Here is a 25,446-nt window from a genome sequence, read left to right on the forward strand (position 1 = left end):
GCATACGAGCCCATTATGTTTTTATTTTGCATGGGAAAGCAGGGAGGAAAAGGAAGTAAAACCCATCAGGGTTTACTTCCTCTTTAAGGCTAGGTTCACACTGCTGCGATGTCCATGATCGGATGTGATTCACACCGCAGTGCAAATTACATGCGATCTCTGTGCGATGCGATTTCAGCTATACAGATAGTATGGCTGAATTCGCATCGCATCCGGCCCAAATTCGTACAGGACCCTTTTTTTGGTCCACAGCATAATCGGATCGCATGGGTGTTCACACCATGTGATCCGATTCCTGTCCGAGTTTGCAGATCGCACTGCGATATGCGAACTGATTTGGAGGTGTCATTAACTTTTAACTGACACTCCCAGCAGTTTGCATAGGGCAGTGTGAACTGCCGCCGGGAGACATGCAATGCGGGAACCCGCAGTGGATTTGCAGAGTTCCCACATCTCAGCAGTGTGAACCTAGCTTTAATCAAGATTTAAATCACTAGTAAAAAGGCTTGATTTAAATCATAATTTTTAAAGAGCAACTATAATCTCCTCTGACCTGCTGTTGACACACCAACAGTCCCATTCACTTTAATGACACAAGGTGAGGGACGTGGCAGCAGGTGGTGGAGTAGGCAGTGGATGCCTACTAACATGCGCTGCCATGATGGATCTGAAATAGTGCTCTCTTAAAGGACTTATTCTTGCTGGTAGTTAGAATCTTTATATTTACAAACAAAATGAGTGTTTCCGATTTAAAATAAGCAGCTGTCAGGTTAGTAAAACAGCAATATCAGAACCAATTCAATCAAAGTTTGTAGTGTACATAGATTTGCAAAACAATGGGATAAAGGTATATTCCTGAACTTTGTTTTATTTCAGGATTACTGTGAAATTGTGTGAATGCATCAATGCATTGCAAAACCAGATTTAAATAAATTAAAAAATAAAGATTTTTATCCACCCTGCCTAGCTTGGACCAATGTACCCATGTATATGACATACCTGGCAGATTGCCCTGTAAGCCGTAAATCACTAAAGTAGACACGGCTTACTTCAGTGATCTCCACTTGCTTTCAGATCCTGTGCTGAGTGACCAGCTTGATGCATTGTGAATACAGATAGACTATTCAAATGCTTTGCCCAAATGAACGCAAAGCATCCTCTGATTGGACAGGGTGGAGAGTGCGATTTCACCACCCTACCCATCTAGCTTATCCAGTCAGATACTTTCCATTCAAAGAACGAAAAATATTTCCGAAAAGGCACCCATACGAGTGTCTGATCTCCTGTGTTCACAATGCATCAAGCTGGTCACTCAGCACAGGACCTGAAAGCAAGTGGAGATCACTGAAGTAAGCTGTGTCTACTTCACGGCTAGCAGTCAGGACCCGGAAGCAAGTGGAGATTACGGAAAGAGCGTTACTTCAGTGATTTCCGGAGACATCCGCCAAGCTGGACCAACGTAGAGTGTGTATTACATGTTTATGCCTGCAAATATTCTTTAACATAATCTTTAGGTAAAATTCTATCATGACTTTAGAGTACATAAAAACCTAATTCCCGGGCTGACCTCTGTTGAGCAGATTGAATGAATAGACTTCTCTTTACTTACTGACTAGTTGTACATTTAAGAATGGCAAAATGACATTGATACTTTTAAACTAGCAACATTATCTGAAGCACATGAGCTTATACATGCTTTTAACAGGTTTTAAAACACACACACAGATGCACTATACACTACACAAAGTTGTTGTTGGAGACATTCAGGACAATAGAGATACTAGATTGACAAGAGTATTGTCACACTTGCCTTTACAGGCACATAAACTTTAATGGCACCCCAGTCTTAGTCTGTAGGGTTCAATATTGAGTTGGCCCACCCTTTGCAGCTATAACAGCTTAAACTCTTCTGGGAAGACTGTCCACAAGGTTTAGGAGTGTGTCTATGGGGCTGTTTGACCATTCTTCCAGAAGCACATGTGAGGTCAGCCACTGAAGTGGACGAGAAGGCCTGGCTTGCAGTCTCCACTCAAATTCATCCCAAAGGTGTTCTATCAAGTTGAGGTCAGGACTCTGCAGGCCAGTCAAGTTCCTACAACCCAAACTCCTTCATCTCTGTCTTTATGGACCTTGCTTTGTGCAGTAGTGCGCAGTCATGTTGAAACAGGAAGGGGCCATTCCCCAAACTGTTCCCAAAAAGTCGGGAGCATGAAATTATCTTGGTACGCTGATGCCTTAAAGAGGAAGTAAACCCTGATGAGTTTACTTCCTCTTTCATTCCCTGCAAAGGTAAAGCATAATGGACAACTATGCATCGCATAGTAGCCCATTATGTGTCACTTACCTGACACAGGAGCCAGCGAAGTCACCGCTGTCCCCAGTAGTCCGGCGCATCCATCTTCTCGGTGGGGTCTCGCAGCTCCGCCGCTGTCATTCGGCACTCCTGCCCAAGCGCACGGGAGCCGACACGCGCGGCAGCTTCATTGTTGGAAATGCTGCGCGCCGCTGTCTTCGGGCAAATATCTCCAAAACCGTATAGGTTTAGGAGATATTTCTTGGACCTACAGGTAAGCCTTAATCTAGGCTTACCTGTAGGTCAAAGTGGTTTGTAAGGGTTTACAACCACTTTAAGGCGTTCCCTTCACTGGCGCCAAGGAGCCAAACCCTGAAAAACCCCACACCATAATCTTCCCCTCCACCTAATCAATTGGGCCAGTGCACAAAGCAAGGTGAATAAAGACATCACATAAATGAGCGAATTTGGGGTGAAGAAACTTGGCTGGCCTACACAGAATATAGACCTCAACCCAATAGAGCACCTTTGGGATGAATTAGAGCAGACTGCGAGCCAGGCCTTATGGACAGTCTTTCCAGAAGAGTTGTAGCTGTTATAGCTACAAAGGGTGGGCCAACTCAATATTGAACCTTACAGACCAAGACTGGGATGCCATTAAAGTTCATGTGTGTAAAGGCAGGTGCCCCAATACTTTAGACAATATCGTGTATTATGGTTTAGTTGTGCAAGCCTACAAAAATAGGATTTTTATAACAGCTTACCTGTAAAATCCTTTTCTTTGAAGTACATTACAGGACACAGAGCCATAGTAATTACCATGTGGGTTATATGCCACCTTCAGGTGGACACTGGCACACCCTAAACAGGAAGCTGCATCCCTATATAACCTCACCCACTACTGGGAGTGCCTCAGTTTTTGTAGCAAAGGAATACACGTGTATACCATAAAAGAGGGGAGGGATCTCTGTGTCCCTCGATGTACTTCAAAGAAAAGGATTTTACAGGTAAGCCTTTATAAAAATCCTATTTTCTTAATTGTACATCACAGGGCCATAGTAATTACCATATGCGATGTCCCAGAGCAATGCCAACTGAGGGGAGGGAGACAACAAAAGTAGGGCAACATATCAGAGGACTTATACTGCTGCATATATATATATATATATATATATATATATATATATATATATATATATATATATATATATATATATATATATATATATATATATATATATATATATATAGGACTGACGCGTTTCAACCCACTACAGGGGTCTTGTTCAGTGTGAAAGCAGTCTTCATAAGTGATACAGAAAATTTTACATTTAAACATTTATTAAACAAAGCAAACCTCCAATCAGTTTACTTGTATGTATGATTTAGATTAGAAAACAAAAAACAAAAAAACACCTATATATTAAATAAAAACTGGTAGTCAAAACTTTTGGACGAAAAAAGAAAAAATGGGCTAACTTTACTGGATTTTATTTTTATTTTTTAAATAGTGTATTTTTTCTCCAAAAAATGCATTTGAAAGACCTCTGTGCAAATGCAGTGTGACATAAATTTTTGGGGGTCTAAGTGATTTTCTGGCAGAAAATACAGGATTTTTACTTGTAAGCAACAAGTGTCAGAAAAGATTTAGTCTTAACCACTTCCCGACCAGCGCACGACGATGTACGTCGACAGAATGGCACGGGCAGGCATATTGGCGTACAGGTACGTCCAATATTCAATGCCGCCCTGCCATCGGGAGCGCACCGCCGCTGGTCGGGACCCCCGTGAGTCCGGTCGCGGGACCCGCGGACTCGATCGCCGCGGGCATCCCCGCGATCGTCTCACGGAGCGGCCGAATGGAGGAAATGCTGTGTAAACAACATTTCTCCATTCTGCCTAGCAACTAGTGACGCTGATCTCTGCTCCATGTGATTGGAGCAGAGATCAGTGTTGACCAAATGAAAGCCCAACCCCCCACAGTTAGTAACACACCCCTAGGAACACTTAACCCCTACACTGCCACCCATTGGTTAACCCTTTCACTGCCAGTGTCATTTACACAGGAATCACTGCATTTATATAGCAGTGATTACTGTATAAATGACAATGGTCCCAAAAATGTCCAATGGGTCCCCCACAATGTCGCAGTCACAATAAAAAAAAAAAAAAAAAAAAAAAAAAAAAAAAAAAAAAAAAAAAAATCGCTGATCGCCGCCATTACTAGTAAAAAAAAAAAAAGATTAATAAAAATGCTATAAAACTATCCCTATTTTGTAAACGCTATAACTTTTGCGCAAACCAATCAATAATCGCTTATTGCGATTTTTTTTACCAAAAATATGTAGAAGAATACGTATCGGCCTAAACTGAGGGAAAAAAAAGTTTTTTTTATATATTTTTGGGGGATATTATAACAAAAAGTAAAAAATGCTTTTTTTCAAAATTGTCGCTCTATTTTTGGTTATAGCGCAAAAAATAAAAACCGCAGGGGTGATCAAATACCACCAAAAGAAAGCTCTATTTGTGGGAAAAAAAGGACGTCAATTTTGTTTGGGAGCCACGTCGCACGACCGCGCAATTGTCAGTTAAAGCGACGCAGTGCCGAATCGCAAAAAGGGGTCTGGTCTTTGACCAGCAAATTGGTCCGGTCTGCAAGTGGTTAAATGGTTAAACTGAGAACTTCTACACACAGAGATGATTTCATTCATTGAAGTGTAAACATTGTATCTTTCTGTTCTTTTCTTGGCAGCCTGCCCAGAGAGGAGGAAAGACGTTTCTATGACGTCTCAGGCAACTTACACTGACTTCTATTACAGAAGTCATTTCAAAGTCCCGCTGTAGTTCTAAATCGGCTTTTTCATCAGCATAATCGACCGATGCTGATTTAAAAAAATGGCAAATATCGGCCGATATATCGGCCGGCCGATATATCGGTCGACCTCTACGTGGTGGTAGGGTCCATGGGACCCCTACCACTATCCTTATGATCTCTGCATACCAAGATAGCCTGGGCCACAAGAATCACAGACTCACTGGACGCAGGCAGAATAGGAGGGAATGCATAAATCAGTGAGAACCGATTCCACAGGAACAGCAAGACATCTGTTCCGCATGCTAGCGGATCCTTTGTTCTTGACACAAAGTTGTTGATTTCTTTGTTGAACCTGGACAAACCAGACCTACGTCTGGGATACCCCATCTTTGACATACTGACAGGAAGATATTGGGGTGAAGGAACCATTCTCCCGGGAACAACTGCTGGCGACTCAAGTAGTTCATCTGCCAATTTTCAATTACTAGAATGAAGACTGCCAACAGGCAAAGTACATTGTTTTCTGCCCAAGATAGGATAGGATTCCCATCTCTCTGGGCTGCACAACTTCTTGTGCCCCCTTGGCGATTGACATAAGCCATTGCTGTGGCATTGTCAGATTGGATCCTGACAGGACAATTCCATAAACTGAACTTTCAGGCTCTCAGGACCAAGTGCTCTGCCCGAATCTCTAGAATGTTAATGGGCAAGGTAACTTCTGATCTGGACCACTTCTCTTGAACAGTTATCTCTTCCAGAACTGCTACAACCCAAAAAAGGTTGGCATATGTTACCACTTCCCAGGTAACTGTAGGAAGGATTTTGCTCTTTGCAGATTTTTGGTTATTAACCATAAACTGAGGCTCCGGTGCACTTTTGGAGTCAGACACATTGGGAAATCTAGAGCTTGAACCCTTTTGTTCCAAGCCGATAGAATACTGTTTTGCAGCAGTCTTGAATGAAACTGAGCATAAGGAACGGCCTCAAATGAATCCACCATCTTTCCCAACAACCTCATACACAGCTGAATAGGATTCATCTTGCGTCGACCACCTGAATCAGTTCTTTAATGGTGCTCATCTTTGCCTGGGGCAAGAATACCCTTTTTGGGTGTATATTATCCGACCCAAGTATTTTAGCCTTCTTCATGGTTTTAAGGAAGACTTCTCTAGGTTGAGAATCCAACCTAGGTATTCCAGGTAGTTGAATGTGGTGACCATACTTTGGTCTAAGTGAGCTACCGACTGGTCTATCAAGCGCAGATTGTCTAGGTCAACTATAATTGTTATACCTTGGGCCCTTAATCTGGCTAGAGGAGGGGCCAGAACCTTTGTAAAAACTCAAGGTGCAGTAGCTAGACCGAAAAGCAGAGCTACAAAAAAAACTGAAAATGAAGATTTTCTACCTTGAAAAGTAGATATTACTGGTGAGGGGGGAAAATAAGCACATGGAAGTATGCATCCTTGATGTCGATTGACGCCAGAAGTTCTCTTCCTTGTAGGATGGAGACAACTTATTGGATTGACTCCATGCAAAAAAAAAAAAAAAAGAAGTGGATATTCAGGACCCGATTTAGATTTTTGTTTCAGTTTTGGCACCGTGAAAAAAAGGTTTGAACAAAAGACCAACCCCTGCTCTTACATGGGGACCAATACGATCACTTTTTCCCAAAAGATGGTCCAATGCTTGAAAGAAAGGCTTGTTTTTCTGTGGATCCTTAGGGACGTTTGATCTGAGAAAACGAGGAGGCAGGAACTCTTGAACTCCAGTTTGTACCCTGAAGCGAGCAAGTCTCCCATTTGTCTCGACACTCTTCCTGTCAGACCTTTGAGAAACTGCAGAAGTATTCCCCCTACTCAAGCGAGTGGTGGTGCCTCCTAATAAGGAGGCTTTAGTATTTTGTAGGTTACCTCCTCCAAGACTTTTTGTCCCTGAGGTTCAAGAGGTAATCCTCAGTCAACTTGACGGCGGAGGCAGTTGTGACTTCCTGGAGGCTGATGCCCCTGGGGATGCATGGCGCTTAGGGAAAGGCGCGAGGCCTGAAAAATAGAATCTCTCATAGCAAACAAAGCTGCTAGTAGCTTGCCAGATCCTGGGCCTGCTGAACAGGATAACCTTGAGCACCTGTTTAAACTGGTCTTTCAAGGACTGACCAATTACTGTCAGCGCAGGCTGAAACACTCAACCTGCCAGAGAAAAAAGTGTTTAAGAGGAATTCCAACTTTTTCATCTGTTGGATCCCTAAGCATTTGAGCACTGTCTGCCGGACAAGTCAAACTTTTATTCACAGAGGATATAGCAGCATCAATTGCTGGAGTATCCGACTTTTGGTGATTTTTTTTTCCTCCATAGAACAAAGTGGGAAAAATTTTAGGAGGAAAAAATTCTTATATGGGTAATCCCGCTCAGACACAAAAAGCTTTTCCAGCAATGAAGGGACAGGAAAGGCTTGCACAGCTTGAGGAGGATTTAGCGAACCCACTCAGTTAAGGGTACATAAATGTGGAGCCGTTCAGGGGCGGTGAAAAAATGGAGCGGCATCGCCAATCTTTTTGGCATCCCCCTATGCAGGAAGAGCTTTGTCCAGGTGGGGGGGTGTTTTGTGGAAGAACCCCCCCCCCACTGCCCATCTTAACGGAGGTCTGAGCTGCTCACCGGAGGGAAGCCTGCTGCTTGTTACACAGCGTGATCTTTGAGGAAAGCATGACAAGGTACGAGCTCTATACAGCCCCCAGTGGCAACTCTTAAGAATGACACTTACTTTTTTAAAGGAGACATTTCATAAGAAAATTTTTTAATTCCCCAGAAACCTCCACTTATCTTTTGCAGGGTTTTCTGTAGTAAAAACCAACAGACCCAATCTTCACCTCTCATGGTGGGCCCCGTAACAAAACCTTCAGGAACCGGGGACCCTCGGGGAACCCACACTCCTGGACCCGTAAAGCACCCTGCCAGTAAAACTTTATGGCTGAGAACACCAAAGCTCTGGATCCCAGGATCCAGCTCTCTAAAAAGAGAAGCGCTATGGGCTAAACCTTGTTTCTTCCTCCACGGGGCCTGGGTACCATTCAATTTGGCCTGAAGAGACACTTTGAATGGATCTGGCTGCATAGCTAGCCCCAGCAAGGATCGCTCCAGTGGAGCTCAGCACAGCACATCTCTACTCGTGACCCAATACATATGGCTTTGTATGTGCATGTTTGAGAACAAGCATTAATGCAGGAACACTACATTTTCTGTTTTTTTAAACGTGATCTTTGTTGCCCCAGCAACAGTTTGTTTCAGTTTGTGCAACTGGGTGCCAGTTTTTTCCCTATGCAGAAATGGCTGTCAGTCAGATAACCTCCCTTCTATAGTTTGCTGAAGGAATAATGACCTGCTTATGTCATGATTATGACGACTGAAAGGTCCACCGTCTCCATTCATAGAAACACAGTAGTACCATCTTCAATGAATGGTGAAGCTGGGTGGAAAGGGCAAGCATAGTCCGGCACTAATGATGAGCACAATACAGCACCCCCGGTTCTATTAACCCCTCTGCACAGGAAGATTACAGTGGTGAGGGGCATTGATGGAGGCTTTCAAGGACACCAGGAACCAGAAGCACAATGGATAGAGCACATAAGTCCCTTGCGCTGATTTTTGTGTTTATTTTGACTACATTTTAAATTGTATAGACCTAGTAGAAAACACGCATTAACCACTATTCACATGAACGATCTATTAAATCTTTTTTCCATTTAAGTCTACAGAGATGAGTACCCATGAAGCGTTTCCTTGGCATCAGTAAGCTACTGCATTGACCAACTCGCCAGACAAATGGAAAAAGGCACTATTAAAAAAACGGGGTGTAAGTACTGATAGAAAACCAGACTGGATGATAATACCAAAAAAAAATAAAAAAATAAAATAAAAGCTTTGTCGTCCGTTATAAAGCTAAATACAAACATTTGTAAAAAAGGCACATATAGACCCCCGCATGCACCAAAATTTTGAATCAAAACGTAGTCTTCTTTTAGCACTGTAGTTATTGTGAACTAAAACATCTGTTACTTATGAGAACCAGATCCATATCTTTAGATCTTTAGTATGTTCTATACCAACCTTTAACCATTTGGTTACTGGTAAATCTAGCCAGTAAATGGAGTTTGCAATCACTGCATGAGTGCTGAACATGCAGCATTAGTGCTGTGTGATTAAATGCTTAGTCTGCAAACTGCATAGATGAGGCAAAAGTATCAATAATGGACGAGCATGTAAAACATTCAATCACCATTTAAGAGCACTGAAAAAAAAAAAAAACGCTTAAGCTTGCATCACAGCATATTTCCCACATTATAGACCCCTCAGCTGTATTAGGAAAATAACCCCGCTAACATAAGGCAGGGGTCATTGTACAGATGTTGATAGAATACATATATCTGCAGAGGGAGAAGTTCATTCCCCCGAAAACACATACCATTGACAAAGGCAGACACATGGCCCATAACAAAAACGTGCATACAAGGAGCTACCAGTACTACAGAAATTTCTCTTTAGTAGCGTACACTGCTAGGATGGAGTATACAGTGCATCTGGAACGTATTCACAGCACTTCCCCATTTCCACATTTTGTGTTACCTTATTCCACAATGGATTATATTTATTATTTCCATGAAAATTCTACAAACAATACCTCAATGACAACGTGAAAGTTGTTTGAAATCTTTGCAAATTAATAAAAAAAAAAAAACATCACATGTACATAAGAATTCACAGCCTTTGCCGTGACTCAAAACTGAGCTCAGGTGCAACCTGTCTCCACATCCTTGAGATGTTTTTACAACTTGGAGTCCACCTGTGGTAAATTCAGTTGCTTGGACATGATTTGGAAAGGCACACACCTGTCTATATAAAAAGGTCCCACAGTTACCAGTGCATGTCAGAGAACAATTCAAGCCATGAATTCCAAGGAATTGTCTGTAGACCTCCGAGACAGGATTGTATTGAGGCACAGATCTGGGGAAGGGTACAGGAACATTTCTGCAGATTGAAGGTCCCAATGAGCACGGTGGTCTCCATCATCCATAAATGGAAGACGTTTGGAACCACCAGGACTCTTCCTAGAGCGGGCCGCCGGCCAAACTGAACGATCGGGGAGAAGGGCCTTAGTCAGGGAGGTGACCAAGAACCCGATGGTCACTCTGACAGAGCTCCAGCATTTCTCTGTGGAGAGAGGAGAATCTTCCTAAACCACCATCTCTGCAGCACTCCACCAATCAGGTTTGTATGATAGAGTGGCCAGACAGAAGCCACTCAGTAAAAGGCACATGACAGCCTGCCTGGAGTTTTCCAAAAAGGCACCTTAATGATTTCACAGACCATGAGAAACATATCTCTGTTCTGATGAAACAAAGATTGAACTCTTTGGCCTGAGGGTCGGTTCACACTAGGACGACTTGTCAGGCGGCTAGTGTCCCGTTCTGTACAATGGAACCGTTCTAATTGGAGCGACACAAGTCGCTCCGACTTAGAAAAAAAGGTTCCTGTACGACTTTGGGGGCGACTTGCATTGACTTCTATACAGTAGTTATGCAAGTGGTCGCGTTTGGGTCGCCTGAGGCAGTCGCGCTGCAAGTCATGCTGCTTCAGTGTGAACTGGACCTGAATGGCAAGTGTCGTGTCTGGAGGAAATCAGGCACTCAACACCTGGCCAATGCCATCCCTAAAGTGAAGCATGGTGGTGGCAGCATCATGCTGTGGGGACGTTTTTCAGCGGCAGGAACTGGGAGACTAGACAGGATTGAGGGAAAGATGAATGCACAAATTTACAGAGATGTCCTTGATGAGAACCTGCTCCACGGCGCTCTGGACCTCAGACCGGGGTGGGCCAAAGGTGCTTCAACAAAGTATTGAGCAAAGGCTATGAATACTTCTGTACACGTGATTTTTTTATTTTTAATAAATTTGCAAAGATTTCAAACAAACTTTTCATGTTGTCAATATGGGGTATTGTTTGTAGGATTTTGAGGAAGATAATGAATTTAATACATCTTGGAATAAGGCTGTAACAAAATGTGGAAAAAGTGAAGCACTGTGAATACCTTCTGGATGCACTGTATGGAAGATGGAGTATGTGACCATGTGCCGAGCGGGCAATAGCCGAAGGACGGCTACAGCGTGATTGGCTTATTCTGGGAGGGTGTCCATGGGCGCTCTCCCAGAATCTTGCTCCAGTGCGCTCCCTGGGGAGCACACCCAGGAATATCCATGTCCAGAGGACCCGCGCACATCATGGTAAATGGCCGCTGACAGCAATATAAAACTGGAGGTCTGTCTGGCAGACGTGAGGGTTGTAACCCGAGGGACCGCCCCCTGGGCGGAACTAAGAGTTCTGAGTGTTGTGTTACAACTATGCCTAGTATTCTCCTAGTGATAAGGGTAACAACCCATTTGTTACAGAGAGGAGCTGTGTTGGTTGGTGAATATAAGAGAAAAGGGGCTTTTTGGGGGTATTTGTACTGTTGTGCCTTGTTAGGGTCTCAAGAAATGAGCTGGGCCGTCAGTACATCAGGTGTGATCAATTTTCAGTGATTAGCACCATAGCTTGTGGACTCCAAGTGCCGGTTCACACAGGGGCAACACGACTTTGCGAGGCGACCTGGATGCGAACCGAGCGTGCACCACAGCATGACTTACAAGGCGACTTGGGGCGACTTTCAAGGGCAACTTCAAGTCGCCTCCAGGACAAGTGACTTTCCAGTGGCCAAACAACAATCAGCTCTGTGGGAAGAGGGGGTGAGGGAGGGGTTTGACTGACAAAATTCTCTTCCTGCATTGTTGCTTCAGTTAAGACACGATCCAACTTTGGAGGCAACTTCCATTGACTTCTATGGGTACAAGTCGCCTAGAAGTTGGATTGAAGTAGTACAGGAACCTTTTCTGAAGTCGGAGCGACTTCAGTAGTTTACATTAAGACGGCTCTCATTCACTTCAATGGAATTTCTGATGTCAAGCGACTTGAGGTCTAACAAGTCGGATCCCAAGTCACAGTAGTGTGAACCAGCACCAACTTTCACACAGACCAAACAACACAGATTTGGATTATTTTTACCAAAGATATGTAGTAGTATAAAATTCGGCCCAAATTTATGAAAAAAAAAAAAAGGCATAATTTGTAAAAGAAAAATTAATTTTTTTTACAGAATTTTCTGTCTTTTTTCATTTATAGCGCAAAAAATAAAAAAGCCAGCAGTGATTAAATGCCACAAGAAAGCTCTATTTGTGTGAAAAAAGGAGAAACAATTGGGTACAGTGTTGCATGACTAATTGTCAAAGTGTGAGAGCGCTGAAATTTGAAAATTGGTCTGGTTAGGAAGGGGGTTTAAGTGCCCAGTTGCCAAGTGGTTAAATAAGCTGTACTATGGCTTCTAATCAGTGGAAAGAACTCTACTAAGGATGACCAAATGCAAGGTCCTCCCCTTCATTTATACAGCAAGTATGCGTTTTGAGAAAATGATCTGAAAACACCTTTATCAAGAGGTCAAACAGATTTACAAATTATTATTAAATATGTCAAAAAACTGTGGAGCTGCCAAGAGCTTTACTAAGAAAACTTACAATTTGTTTATAAAGACAAACAATATAACAGGCCCCCCTCAAAGCATGGCCACAGATAATATGGGATATACGTTTTGAAGAAGATATATTATATATATATATATATATATATAATACATATATACAGGCGCTATAGCGTTAGAAATGGCGCCTGCAATCCACCCTAAAGAAGCTGCACCATTGTGTGAGGGCTTTCACACTACAGCGCTGCGCTGGCAGGACGTCAGAAAAAAGTCGTGCCAGCAGCTTCTTTGGAGCGGTGAAGGAGCGGTGTGTTTACCGCTCCTCCACCGCTGCTCCCCATTGAAATCAATGGGGCAGCGCTGTATTGCCCCCAGCAAAACGCCGCTATTGCGGCGTATTGCCGGCGGTTTTAACCCTTTCGCGGCCGCTAGCAGGGGTAAAAGCGCCCCGCTAGCGGGCGAAATGCGCCACAAATCCGGCGGTAAAACGCCGCTAAAAATAGCGGCGTTTTACCGCTGACGCTATCAGCGGTGTGGTGTGAAAAGGGTCTTAAAAAAAATTGTGTTTAAAGAAGTCCATCTTTCTGACCCTTTTTCATATTATACCCTTATTTACAGTGTAGGATGAAACATTGTCAGTATCTACACCCCCCCCCCCCCCCATATGCATTGGCGTAGACTGAACTATGAGGACATAAGGAAAATTGCCATGTCTGACTTGGGAAAAGCTGCTTAATGGAGCCCAATGCATATGGTTTGAATAGACCCCTGAAGTACAACTTTTTCAAATAGCACAAACAAGACAGCAAACTAAAATGCTCATGCAACAGTGTTTAATTATTTCTGACAGCTGTACAATAAACAGAGCTATCAAACACGTCAAATATTCCACACAAACACAATGGAAAATGTTAAAAAATTTGAGATTTTGCTAAATAAAATGGTTCAAATAGGAAGCTATTGGATAGCTAGTCTAGAAATTTCAACTGTAATTAATTTCTAAGAGCAATGGAAATTATGCCATTTATAAATAAGATTACCATCATGGGTAGAACAGTTAAGCAAGCCTTCAGCTTTACTTCTCTAGGAACATGAGCAATCTCGCTGCTGCTACCCTCCGTGTTCCCTTCCATTTACGTGGGATGTGTTGTGTTTATGTGTTCTCTATAATGCTCAAGATATATTTTTTTCTTTAGCCTGTTAGATCTAGAATTATGCATTTTGTTGTGTTTGGGTGTGAATGCAGCCTTAGGGTAAGGGTTTGTGTTTCAGGCATCTCAGAATTTATTATTATACACGATTTATATAGCGCCAACAGTTTATGCAGCGCTTTACAGTGTATAGGGGGAAAACACAATTACAGTACAGTTCAATAGAAAAGGTCCCTGCTCGTAGAGCTTACATTCTAAAAGGGAGGGGGTGGTACAAAAAGGTAATGGCTGCAGAGAATGATTTGACAAGTCTAATATGTGTGGAGATCACTGAAGAGGATTTTGGTCCTGATTGGATGAAGACAAGGAGCAGGCCAAGGCTGGGCTGAGGCTTGTACCGTAAGAAAGGTTAATATACCGTATTTATCGGCGTATAACAAAATCGGGGGAAAGTCGTGGGTGCGTGTTATACGCCGATCCCCACTGTCTGCGAGTCTAAAAGACCAAGCGCCGCCGAAAGAGACCAAGCGCCGCCGAAAGAGACCAAGCGCCGCCCGTTTATGGAGCGAGCGCTGCCGAAAAAGACCGAGCCGACTACTGTGTATTCGGCTTGGCTCGGCTTGCAGTCCCGCCCATCGGGACTGCGAGCAGAGCCGAGCCAAGCAGAATACACAGTAGAGTGGGCTCGGTCTTTTTCGTCAGTGCTCGCTCCATTTCGGCAGGGAGGCGGGACTACGAGCGTAGCCGAGCAGACGGCTCTGTCTTTTTCGGGGGCGCTCGGTCGGTCTGTCTCGGCGGCAGGATATTTAAACATGGGCAAGGCTGCAAACAGCGCTGGGCAAGCTGCAAATGATGCTGGGCAAGCTGCAAATGACACTGATCATTCTGCAATGATGGACAAGGCTGCAGATGCACACTGATAAGGCTGCATTGACGGGCATTTAAATGTAAGTTTTTTTCCCTTAAACTTCCCTCCTAAAACTTTTTTCCTTAAAATGCCCTCCTAAACTTGGGGTGCGTGTTATACCCCAATAAATACGGTAAATCTTATTACTGAATTTGGTTTTAATTGATCTATAAAGTGAAACAGTTTGCTTATTAAAAGGGGAGACAATATTGTTTTTCTGTAGGTTGGAGATTAGGAAATCACCCTTTGAAACTAAACACACAATATTTCTACAGAAACTGTTTAGTAAGGCTATCACCAGCAGTTTCAGCAACATGCAAATCCTCTAGTTCTACTTTAAACATGCTGCACTCAGAGAAAAACCCTTTTCCCACCATCTGTGTCCCATTGTGAAAAATTTTCCTTCAATTCCTGTCCCATAGCCAAACAGGAAAGCCCCTTCAAAATAAGGGAATTCCTTGGGGAGGAAGATGTAGATGTCCGATTAGGACGAAACAACTTTAGAAAAGGCTCATCGCTCTCCACATTGCTTTTTACTTGTACGTGATCAATTTTTACATCTGTTGGTTTAACCAACCGTTTTTGACCTGCACCATTAGAGCATTCCCTCTTTTTTCCCCATATATAATGGCTGGATGAGAGTTGGTGTTACTATCAGTCAAGCAGCTTCCTCAAATTTGTGGGATATTATGGAAATCTTCCCACTTGAGAAGAGACGCCATTATATTTCTGGGTCTTCATCTGCATTCGGAAGAATTATCCATCTGGATATTCACGCCTGTTTGATTCGGTGACGTTGACATACGGATACAACTGTTTCGGTAAGAGAGTGTACAACTTCTTTTCACTTGGATTTATTTCCCATCGGGAGATCATCACTTTACAGTTGGACTTAGGTATATTAGGATTTTTTTTTTTTTTTCAATTTAATATTTTATCGGTTTTAAGAGGAAGAAAGGCATACACTTTAGCATATAGGCATGCATAATATGTTATATTTGATGTTGATAATCTAATATACATATAAATTCATTTTCTTCCAAGACCACGACCATGCACTCTAAATACAAAGAAATCAACTATCTTATTGTAATTATAATCCCCCCATTACATCAAGGCAGAAGTCATCTACCACCCTTAATCAAAGAATATATTGGACTCCATCCTGGGGGATTCTATCTATATATTCCTGAAGTGTATAGCACGCTTGTCTCTATATTTACAAAACTCCTCGTCATCATCCTCCTCCACCCCATAACACCCCCCCCCCCCCCGAGTCCAGCCCCCTCCCTTACCAAGCATCTGCTAGCTGCATCTTATTTTCAGTCATTGGGATTCACATCTATAAGGGTTTTTCCCCTCTTCTGTATTAATGAAAAGATTCCATGGAGACCATTTTTTCAGATATGTCCCTCGTTTTTGCCGGGATGTTCAAACCAAATCCTCCATAAGGTTCAATTGTTCTACTCTTTTAAGCCACAATTCTACCATTGGTGGTTGTGTCTGCTTCCAGGTATGTGGAATACATGCTTTGGCTGCATTCAGCAGGTGACCTAGAATAGATTGCTTATATGATTTAACTGTGATTTTAGTATCTTGTAATAGGAAGAAAGATGGATCCTCCGGAATCTCCTGTTTGCTAAATTTTTTGAGTAATTCTCTGGACTTCCTTCCAAAAGTTCTCTATTTTAGGGCAGGACCAGAAAATATGCATTAACGTCCCCTCCTTCCCCCTGCAGCACCAGCAATTGTCCGATACCTCCGGGTAGCATCTATTTAGAAATGCCAGAGTGCGATACCACCGAGATAGAATCTTAAAATTTGTCTCTTGCATTCTTATGCAGATTGACGACTCAAATGTATTGGTTATTCTATTAGTACACTGCTCTTCGGTAATGGTTCGATCCAAATCTCTCTCCCACCACCTAAAAAAGGACAACCTAAAGTCCTCCTAGGGTGCAACCAGCAGCACGTAAGTTTCTTTAGAGAGTTTGATACAGTACACCGCATCCATTACAATAATCCCACCAAGCAGGTATGAGCGTACTTTAACAATCTTTGAGGGATAAAGTATTTAAGAAGTGTCTTCAGCTGTACCGCCCGCCAAAAATCCAAATGATATGGCAAAGATCCTTTTGTCAATGAAAATATCATGGGCCATGTTCCCCCTGTTAAAAAATTAGAGGCCTGGAAAATCCCTTGGTCTATCAGAACCATGAATTTTCCCCTCCTTAGACCCAGTTCAAACTGGGGATTCCCCAGTATTGGAAACAATGGTGAGATTATTGCCAAAAGTTTACCCTTAGAGAAGAGTTCAAAGCCCATCTTTAGGGCTGGGTCCTATCAAGGGATGTGCCTCCATAGTAGTCGAAAAGGTCTTTATAACACCAAGCGGCTCGTTGCGGTAGAGCACTGCTCTGAGCCTGCTCCAGGCTGGGCCATATCTTCCCATCCCCATGTCTACTCCAATCAATCAGGCGGCTTAATAAAGCTGCTTGATAAGATTTGTACAAGTCTGGTACAGCTAGTCCACCCTTTTGTTTGGGTATAGTAAACAGGAATTTTTCATAGGACTGATGCGATAGGACTACATTTCATATGGTTCCGTCCTACCTATGCATTTATTTGGACTTAATATGTTTTAGTATTTAATAATGTATGCACCAATACATTTCAGGTATTTTCACTGCACTATTTGTTTTAGCACTACATTTTTCTTATGACCCCCCAGGCTGTAAGATTTCCCCCACTATTACTTTTCAGGGGACAACCCAAAATTTGGAATTTTCTTTTACTTTCAATCATCATGGTAAACAGGACAAAGAGGGTTAATCTCCTTAACAGGGGCAGACAAATAAAAACTGATAGGGGTTGTAAGCCCTCTCCACTTTTTTCAAAACAAAAAAAAAAAAAAAAAAAAAATAAGTTTTGCCTTTGGTTGTACTTTAATACCAGAAGGCGGTCTTCCATTTTTAAAGCAGTATCAGGACTTTTATTATGTTTTATGCGTTTGTGTACTATGTAGAGACCTATATGTTTTTGCAGAATAAAAAAAGCGAAGAAAAGGAAGAAAAGGCATGCTGCTTAAATAAATGTGGTTCTTTGGGATTTAAATACATATGCAAAACTATTTACATGCTATGCTTTTAGTAGCTCTCTAAGGTAAGTTACAGTGAAACATGAAAAGGTTTACCTTCAAACTGAATGGGGGGAGGGGGGGACACAGCCTATTTGAATAGTTGCTCTAATTATGGTATTCACTTTCTGCACCAAGTTAATTCAAATTATGATATAGGAGCCTTTTTGGTTAATTTTTTTCTGCAGAACAATTGTTCCTATAACACACTTTCTACAACCTTGTTCAAAAAGGATCACTTTTTCAGCCATCCACTCATTACCTTTTTTTTATTCTGACCCGATTGCAAATTATTATTAATCACTGCAACACTCAGTTCCCTTTTTTACAGGTAAAGTTAGATATGCTGTAGGCACAATAGTTCACACCATCCTCCTAGCCTTGTGTTTTAAGCGGAAATGTGGCTCTCTGTACAATCAGGGGGAAGGGTTTTTAAAGATTAAAGTGGTTCTAAAAGCACCCTCTGGGTGATATATGCACATTACAAGGATTTTAACAAACTTGCAGATTCCTACCTTTTGTTATTCTGAAGAAATATCTGCATGTTTGTGTGTCCATGTGGTAAGGGAATCTAATGGGAGTGGCTTCATAATTATCAACCAGCTGCTGCAGCTACAGGGCTCTAATGAAAAGTTGCAGGGTCTGCATCCTTTTAGACGTTATTTCCTATTGGGGGGTATCTTCCCAAAAATAATATTTTTATTGCAGGGGATGCCAAAAATCTGGACTTGTATCTTCGTAGACTTAAAAAATCAGTAAGCCAATCACACAAGCAGAAAATTGTGCTTCTGGGAGGCGTTCTATGTACAGAACACATCCAGCCATACTGCAGTACATTTTACAGAAAAAAAAGGAAAGGTTATTTTTAATAATTACAATATGACTTGAGTCACAAATGTATATGCTAAAACATAATTTTATTTGCCATCTTTTTCCCCACAAAAGTGGCACTACCTTTTAATGCATTAAGGTAAAAAAAACCTTCTGGGTGCACCCCCCCCTCATTACTTACCTGAGCCCCATCTCAGTCAAGCTATAGGCAAGAGAGCAGAGGCTCTCCCGGGTCAGTTTCCTCATTGGCTCCTGCTGCTGTCAATCACAAACAGTGAGCCCAGCCACGCTCTGTAAATGGCCAATATCCATTCACAGGAGCGTAGCTCAGGAGTGAGCCTGTAGGCTGCACTGACGGGGTGATGAGCTGCCTGTGAGAGAGGGGAGGGACCCGATGACGGCGCTAGTGTGAGCAGATGGAGGCGGTCCCGCCGATCAGCTGGAGCAGCGTGAGGGGAAAGGACGCTGAGCTCCATGAATGAAGCCGCCCGGTCCGTCCTATCCCATCCCACCCACATCCTTAAACATACGGCCGGTATAAGCAGGAGAGCACAACCCCAGTGTGCTGGGGCTCTAACCGGCCGGTAAAGAGACCGCTGATTCCTCCCTCCACATCCTTGTATTGCGCTTGCTGTGCCTGCATGAGACCCAAAGAGGATACGAGCATAGCCTTGCTCCAGGACCAGGCAGACAGACAACTCAAATCAAAGTTTTAAGACGACCCTGGTGTACTGGAAGACAGCGGAGCTATAAGTGGACACTCTCTGCTTTCTCTCCTTCGGAGGCTGTATGTGCAGAGGAGCGATATACGGAACGTAGATTAAGGACTGAGCACCCTATAAGACTCTTCTCCCTCCCCAGGTATTTATCTCTTTTTTTTGTTTATTTTGAACTACATATGCTGAATATATGCAGAATTTCATCCGAACCTGACCTGATTACCACCTGTTGAACGCTCACAGAGACCTGGGCTGGTGAGACTCTGGGGAATGAGGAGTGGAACAGAGTGGAACTGTAGGGGCTCAGTGAACCAACTCCAGAGAATTAAATATTGAAGATCAGGATGTAAACAGGATTAAATGGAGTATAAATATAAATGACTTGCAAGATGTTATATATCTACAAATTGATGAATCTGTCCCACGTATAAAGTATAGTGGTTGATCGCCGAAATGCTAAGCGGGACAATGTGTGGCCCTTTCTGTGGAAGCGCACTGTAAATCTTATCTTGATTTCACTTGAAATCGCAGTAAAAGCAAGGACGGGAGGGTTCTCCCCGCTTAAAATCACAGAGTAAGCGAGAGTGGATCTGGGGCTGGAGCTTTCAGCGCAGTGCAGGTGACACAATCAAGGAGAGACTGAATAAAGAATTTTTTTCTTTTTAATAATCCTGGGGAGGCAAAGGACAAAAGGGGGGAACATGAGGGGAAGAAATCAAAAGGCGAATGAACCAAAAGAGAGTCTTAATACAAGTACGATTCAGAAGTACCTGAAGGAAACAAGTTTAAAAAGCCCCGGAATAGAAAAAAAGCAGCAGGGGGTAAAGGAGAAGAAGAGAGAAGTATCCAAGACAGCAGGGGCCCTGGGGGCTAATTCAGGGGAGGAATCGGACTCAGATATGGATGGTAAATTGAGGGGACAGAGGGATATCGCTCAAATCCCCACAAAAAGTGAAATGTTGGAAATGTTCGCCAAACTTGAAAATACCATCAAAGTAGAAATTTCAAATGTCAGGACGGATATGGGCCACTTACTGAGGAGAGTGGAAGAGGCAGAGGAACTAACAGGAAAACAGGCCCATGAAATATTAGAACTGAAAACGCAAGTAAGGAAATTGCAAACGGATCAGCGGGACATTTTATATAAGCTGGACGAGCAAGAAAACCAGAATAGACGCCAAAATCTGAGGGTCAGAGCATTGCCTGAACAGCAGGGAGAAGATTTGGGGGTTAAGATGGGAAAAATATTCAACCCCATATTGGGAAGAGGGGTAGGAGAGGACTTAAAGATCGACTGGGTACATAGGGTGAGGAAACCCCCAGGCTTGAGGGAAGAGGTTCCGAGAGACGCAATTATACAATTTTGCCACTATGAAGATAAAGCCAAGATATGGAGCAGGCTTAGGGGGCTGCCCCCGTTACAATATGAAGGGGTTTCTTTACAGATTTTCTCTGACCTATCGGCAGGAACACTGGCTCGGAGGAGACTTTTAAAACCTTTATTAGAACTATTGAGATCGGCAAACATCAGATACAGTTGGGGGTTTCCTGCGGCCTTACTGGTCCAGAGAGATGGAAGAACGTTCAGATTAAAATTCCTAGACGAGCTGGAGGTTTTCTGTAACAATCTAGGGATCCCAGTCCCAAAGTTCCCTAATGGACTTACATAATTGACACTGATTCGGGGAGTCTGACTTTTTGAAGGTCTATGACTTGTTGCTTCACTCCTGTTTTTTTTTTCTCTCTCTTTTTTTTCTTCCCCCTTTTCTTGGGGTGGAGGGGGTGGGGGGAGAGTGGGGTGGGAGGACGGAGGTAAGAGGGTGGTGGAAGGATCAGGTGGGGCCCCTGGACATCATACCGTATCTGCGGGGGGACCCCCCTTCCCCTTAGGGGAAGGTGGCAGGGGGGACCCAGACACGGGGGGTCGTGGTCGGAGTCACACCCTAGCGGGTAAAGTCTGCAGAATGGAGGAGATCCTCAGCTGCAGAATAGAGGTCAGGGGTTGGCCAGGGGGTGGGAGGGGGGGAGGGGGGGGAGGTTTCTTGTAGAGCCAAACAAGGTAATGCATACCACGTTTCACTTCCTACCGGAAAACTATAGATGATAGAAGTAAATTTCTTGTCATACAATGTTAAGGGTCTGAACTCTTTAGGTAAGAGGTACAAATTGCTAAAGGAATTACCGCAGTATAGAGCAGAGGTGGTATTTCTGCAGGAGACCCACTTGTCTCAGGATACAAATATTAAACTATACTCTGTTAATTACCCAAACTGGCTATATGGGGATTCGCCGATAAAGAGGGCTAAGGGAGTGGCAATAGGGTTCAAGAAAGGTATAACGTTCACATTGATGGATAGGATGACAGACCCTGAAGGCCGATACCTGTTTGTAAAGGGAAAATTAGGGGATAAGATTCTCACCCTAGCAAACGTATATTGCCCCAACAAAAACCCTATAAGATATCTGAAAACTGTATTGGGGAAGTTAGAGGATTTTAAGGTGGGGGATGTTGTCCTCGCAGGAGATTTCAACTTTTGTATGGAGCCATCTTGGGATAGTACGTCCCGGGCTAGGGGGTTAAATATGAAGGCACTGAAGATGATTAAACTTTGGATGAAACAACATCAAATGATGGATGTATGGAGGTTGCAGCATGATAAAATAAAAGATTACACCTTTTTTTCCCCCGTGCACGGGACATACTCCAGGTTGGATCATATACTGGTTGACCATAGGCTGTTGGATCTAGTGACGGAAACCAAGATAGGAATAGTTACACTGTCAGATCATGCTCTGGTGTCAATGAGGATGAGGATACTCGGAATGCAAAGGCTACCGTTCACGTGGCACCTGAACGAGAATCTCTTGCAGGACGAGAAAATTGCGGAGGCAGTATTAAAGGAAATTGAATTTTATTTTTCCGTTAATGATACAGAGGAAATTTCCGGTGCCACTTTGTGGGAGGCACATAAAGTATATATTAGGGGTATCCTCATCTCCATGGGCACAAGGAAAAAAAAAGAAAGACTAGAAAAAATAGAAAATCTAAAAGAAGAGGTTTATAAACTAGAACAGGCCCATAAAAAATTAAGGGGGCAACAGCAGAAATATCTCCATCTATTGGTGACTAAGAGGGATGAACTTAAAGATATGATGGAACAGGAATCAAAGAGGATATTGAACAGGAGAACTAGAGAGATATTACCTGGGAAATAAAATAAGTAGACATCTAGCCAGACAGCTGAAAAGGAAGAGTGGGAATCATTTTATCGATAAAATACAAGAATGGGAAGATGACCCATAGTTTACAGACAATGGAGAAAATAATGAAATTAACGCATAGTGCGATGGTAGACCATAAGATGATTGAGTTAAATTATAAGTGCCTCGCAAGGTGGTATGCGACCCCAGACAAAGTGGGTAGATTTGTAATCGCGCAATCCCCAGAGTGTTGGTGGGGGTGTAAGATAATAGGAACCATGGCTCACATCTGGTGGGATTGCCCGATTATTAAAAAGTATTGGAAGGAGGTGTTGGATCTAATAAAAGTTGTAACAAATAAATACATAGCAGAAAAAGCTCTGTGAGGCAATATATGTCCTCTTTAATCCCCATACTGCTCAGTGCCGCGAAAAGTTTAATCCCAAAAAAATGGCGGGAGACGGACAGTCCTAAATTACGGGACTGGATACTCCGGGTAAATGAAATACAGAATATGGAATGCCCAGAGGAAGAGGGGGAAGAATTGGTATCTAGAGAGGGGTGTAGGGATAAATGGGTATCATGGATAGAATTTAAAAAATCATGGAGGTATGTAGAAGAAATGGTAAAATAAAATCGGGTATGATATACATAGTGTTGGCAAGGGTGGATACAACCCCGAACCCACTGCAAGAAGGGGAGGGGGTTGGAGGAGGGACAGGAAATGTTAAGTTTGTTCGACTGTAAAAGATATTAAGAAAAGATTGAGTTTGTGATTGAATGTACTTTCTTTTTATCTTTTGTCTTATTCTATTTGTAAGGAAAAAAAAAAAAAAAACTAAATAAAGAATTTATAAAAAAGGAGTGAGCCTGTAGCAAGCAGCTTGCTATAAGGGCACTCAGCAGGGGGGGGGGGGTGTAGCCAGGATTGCCAGCAGGGGATCAAAAAAGAACAGGACCGGGGCTGCTCTGTGCAAAACCATTGTGTAGAGCAGGCAACTATAATAGGTTTGTTGTTTTGTTTAATTCCAACCCGTAGAACCTCTTTAAAGTGGATTTCCAATTAAAAATCCAAACGCACACTTAATTTGAGAAGTAACAAACATTTGTATTATGCACTTTCTGGAGTGCTAAAATAACTGATTAGAAGCAAGCCATTCCCCAACACTGACGTTTGATCTGTAGTGTTGTCTGTCTCTGTTCTTTGCTGTCAGTCAGTCCAACCTTTTGACAGGCAATAAGTCAACCCAAAAAAGGTAGAAAAACATTCATATTTTTGGACATATCGATTACTTTGCATTACAATATTAGGGTTGCACCGATACTGAGTTTTGCCTGAATACTTTTACTCAGGCAAATGCTCCCGATGCTTTTTGTATGAAGGGCCGGCTCCCAGAAGTCAGTGGGCAGAGAGCGAGTCCTAGCAGTGGAGAGTGAGTCCTGGGCTGGCAGCAGCAATAGGCAAGCGAAGCTGGTCGGGGGGCAGGGGTGTGGGTCTCATTCGCAGCCATCAGAATTGGTGACCCGGGCTGTCACATTCATTAACGGAAGTGACAGCCCTGGTCTCCGTTGGGAGTATCGGTACTTGTACCGAGTCTTAAAGTGGCATTGGCGCAACCCTAATAATTGAAGTAAACCATTAAGGACAGAATGAAACGTCAACTGAGCAGGTAAGAATAGACCATAAATCATGTAAAGAGGCCTAGAACTCCAGTTGAGGGATGGAAAAGAACTTTAAAATATGAATGTGCAAAAATGCTTTTTGAAAATGTGCGGCAAATGTGCTGCAATTGCAGGTCACACTTGTGGCACCATTGTTAATGGCACCTCAAGCGCAGGTAGCAGACACGTGACAAAATGCACATGGGGAAAAAAAAAAAAAGTTTGAAGCTCTACGCCCGAAAAAGTTCTGGATCTACTTTGGGGAGTTTGTCATGGAAAAGGCAGCCCTTTCAGCACCACACACTACGTTTTAATGCTTGAAAAACATGGAAAAAACTGGAGCAGGAACATGCATTGTGTTCAGGTGTGAATGGGGCCTTATACTTTTAAAACTAGAAAATTATCTCAAGCTAAGGAGAGGCTTAGTTAAAAATCTAGCTTCACCTATTCTTTGTGAGGAAATGTGAACAGGATCACAATTTCACACTCTACCACTTTTATTTTCATCAATTTCTATCCTGGCCATTTGGACAAGATGCAAGCAAATCTGGTCAGTCTTTTTTGCCGTGTCATGAGATGCCTTAGAACCCAGAAAAACACTCAAAGACGCTACGCTCAAGTGTGAATGCAGCCTTATGTCTAGCTGCTACTTGCAGTATCTCTGCACCAACGCACACAATTGCTTTCTCCTATTCTCTGTCAGGTTGTAATAAACCGTTCTGAATCTTTAAAAGAACCAATATGCAGCAAAACTGTTCAGGTGCCCTCCTAGAAGGAGTCTAGCATTAAAAGGACAACTGAAACACCCAAGTTCTAGAAAGTTGATGGAAAGGCAAGCTTCTACAGACAAGGTAGGAAAGGTTTCCCTAACTCCAGTACCTTGGTGTAAATCTATCACGCTAAGCCTGGCTCTGGGATTCAGATGTATAGGTCAGTCCAATGACTGACTGTTTTTCCCACACTGCCAGAATATTGATTTGAAATTTGATACATGAAAAGGATGCAACATTGAGGCCCACCACCATCAAGCAGCCACAAGCCAGGGGCATCTTCCAAAACAAGGTTTTCCCGGGCCAGAAAGATCTTGGATAGGGTTGTGTTCAGATACAGCAGGAGGACCCAGCCAAAACCATGCAGAGTTTCCAGTTTGTCAGATGCGGTCCTCCAGG

At 42.9% G+C, this 25,446-nt stretch overlaps 1 protein-coding gene across 2 annotated transcripts in view; it reads right to left on the reverse strand.

The window, feature by feature from the left end:
• Positions 1–25,446, reverse strand: part of ANKRD28 (ankyrin repeat domain 28) — a 223,647-nt gene that overhangs the window by 111,829 nt on the left and 86,372 nt on the right. The gene's annotated exons all lie outside the window — the stretch shown is intronic.

Source organism: Lithobates pipiens, unplaced genomic scaffold, assembly GCF_037356315.1.
Source record: "Lithobates pipiens isolate NorthernLeopardFrog02 unplaced genomic scaffold, aLitPip1_a1.2 Scaffold_19, whole genome shotgun sequence".
In the NCBI taxonomy this organism is placed as follows: domain Eukaryota; kingdom Metazoa; phylum Chordata; class Amphibia; order Anura; family Ranidae; genus Lithobates; species Lithobates pipiens.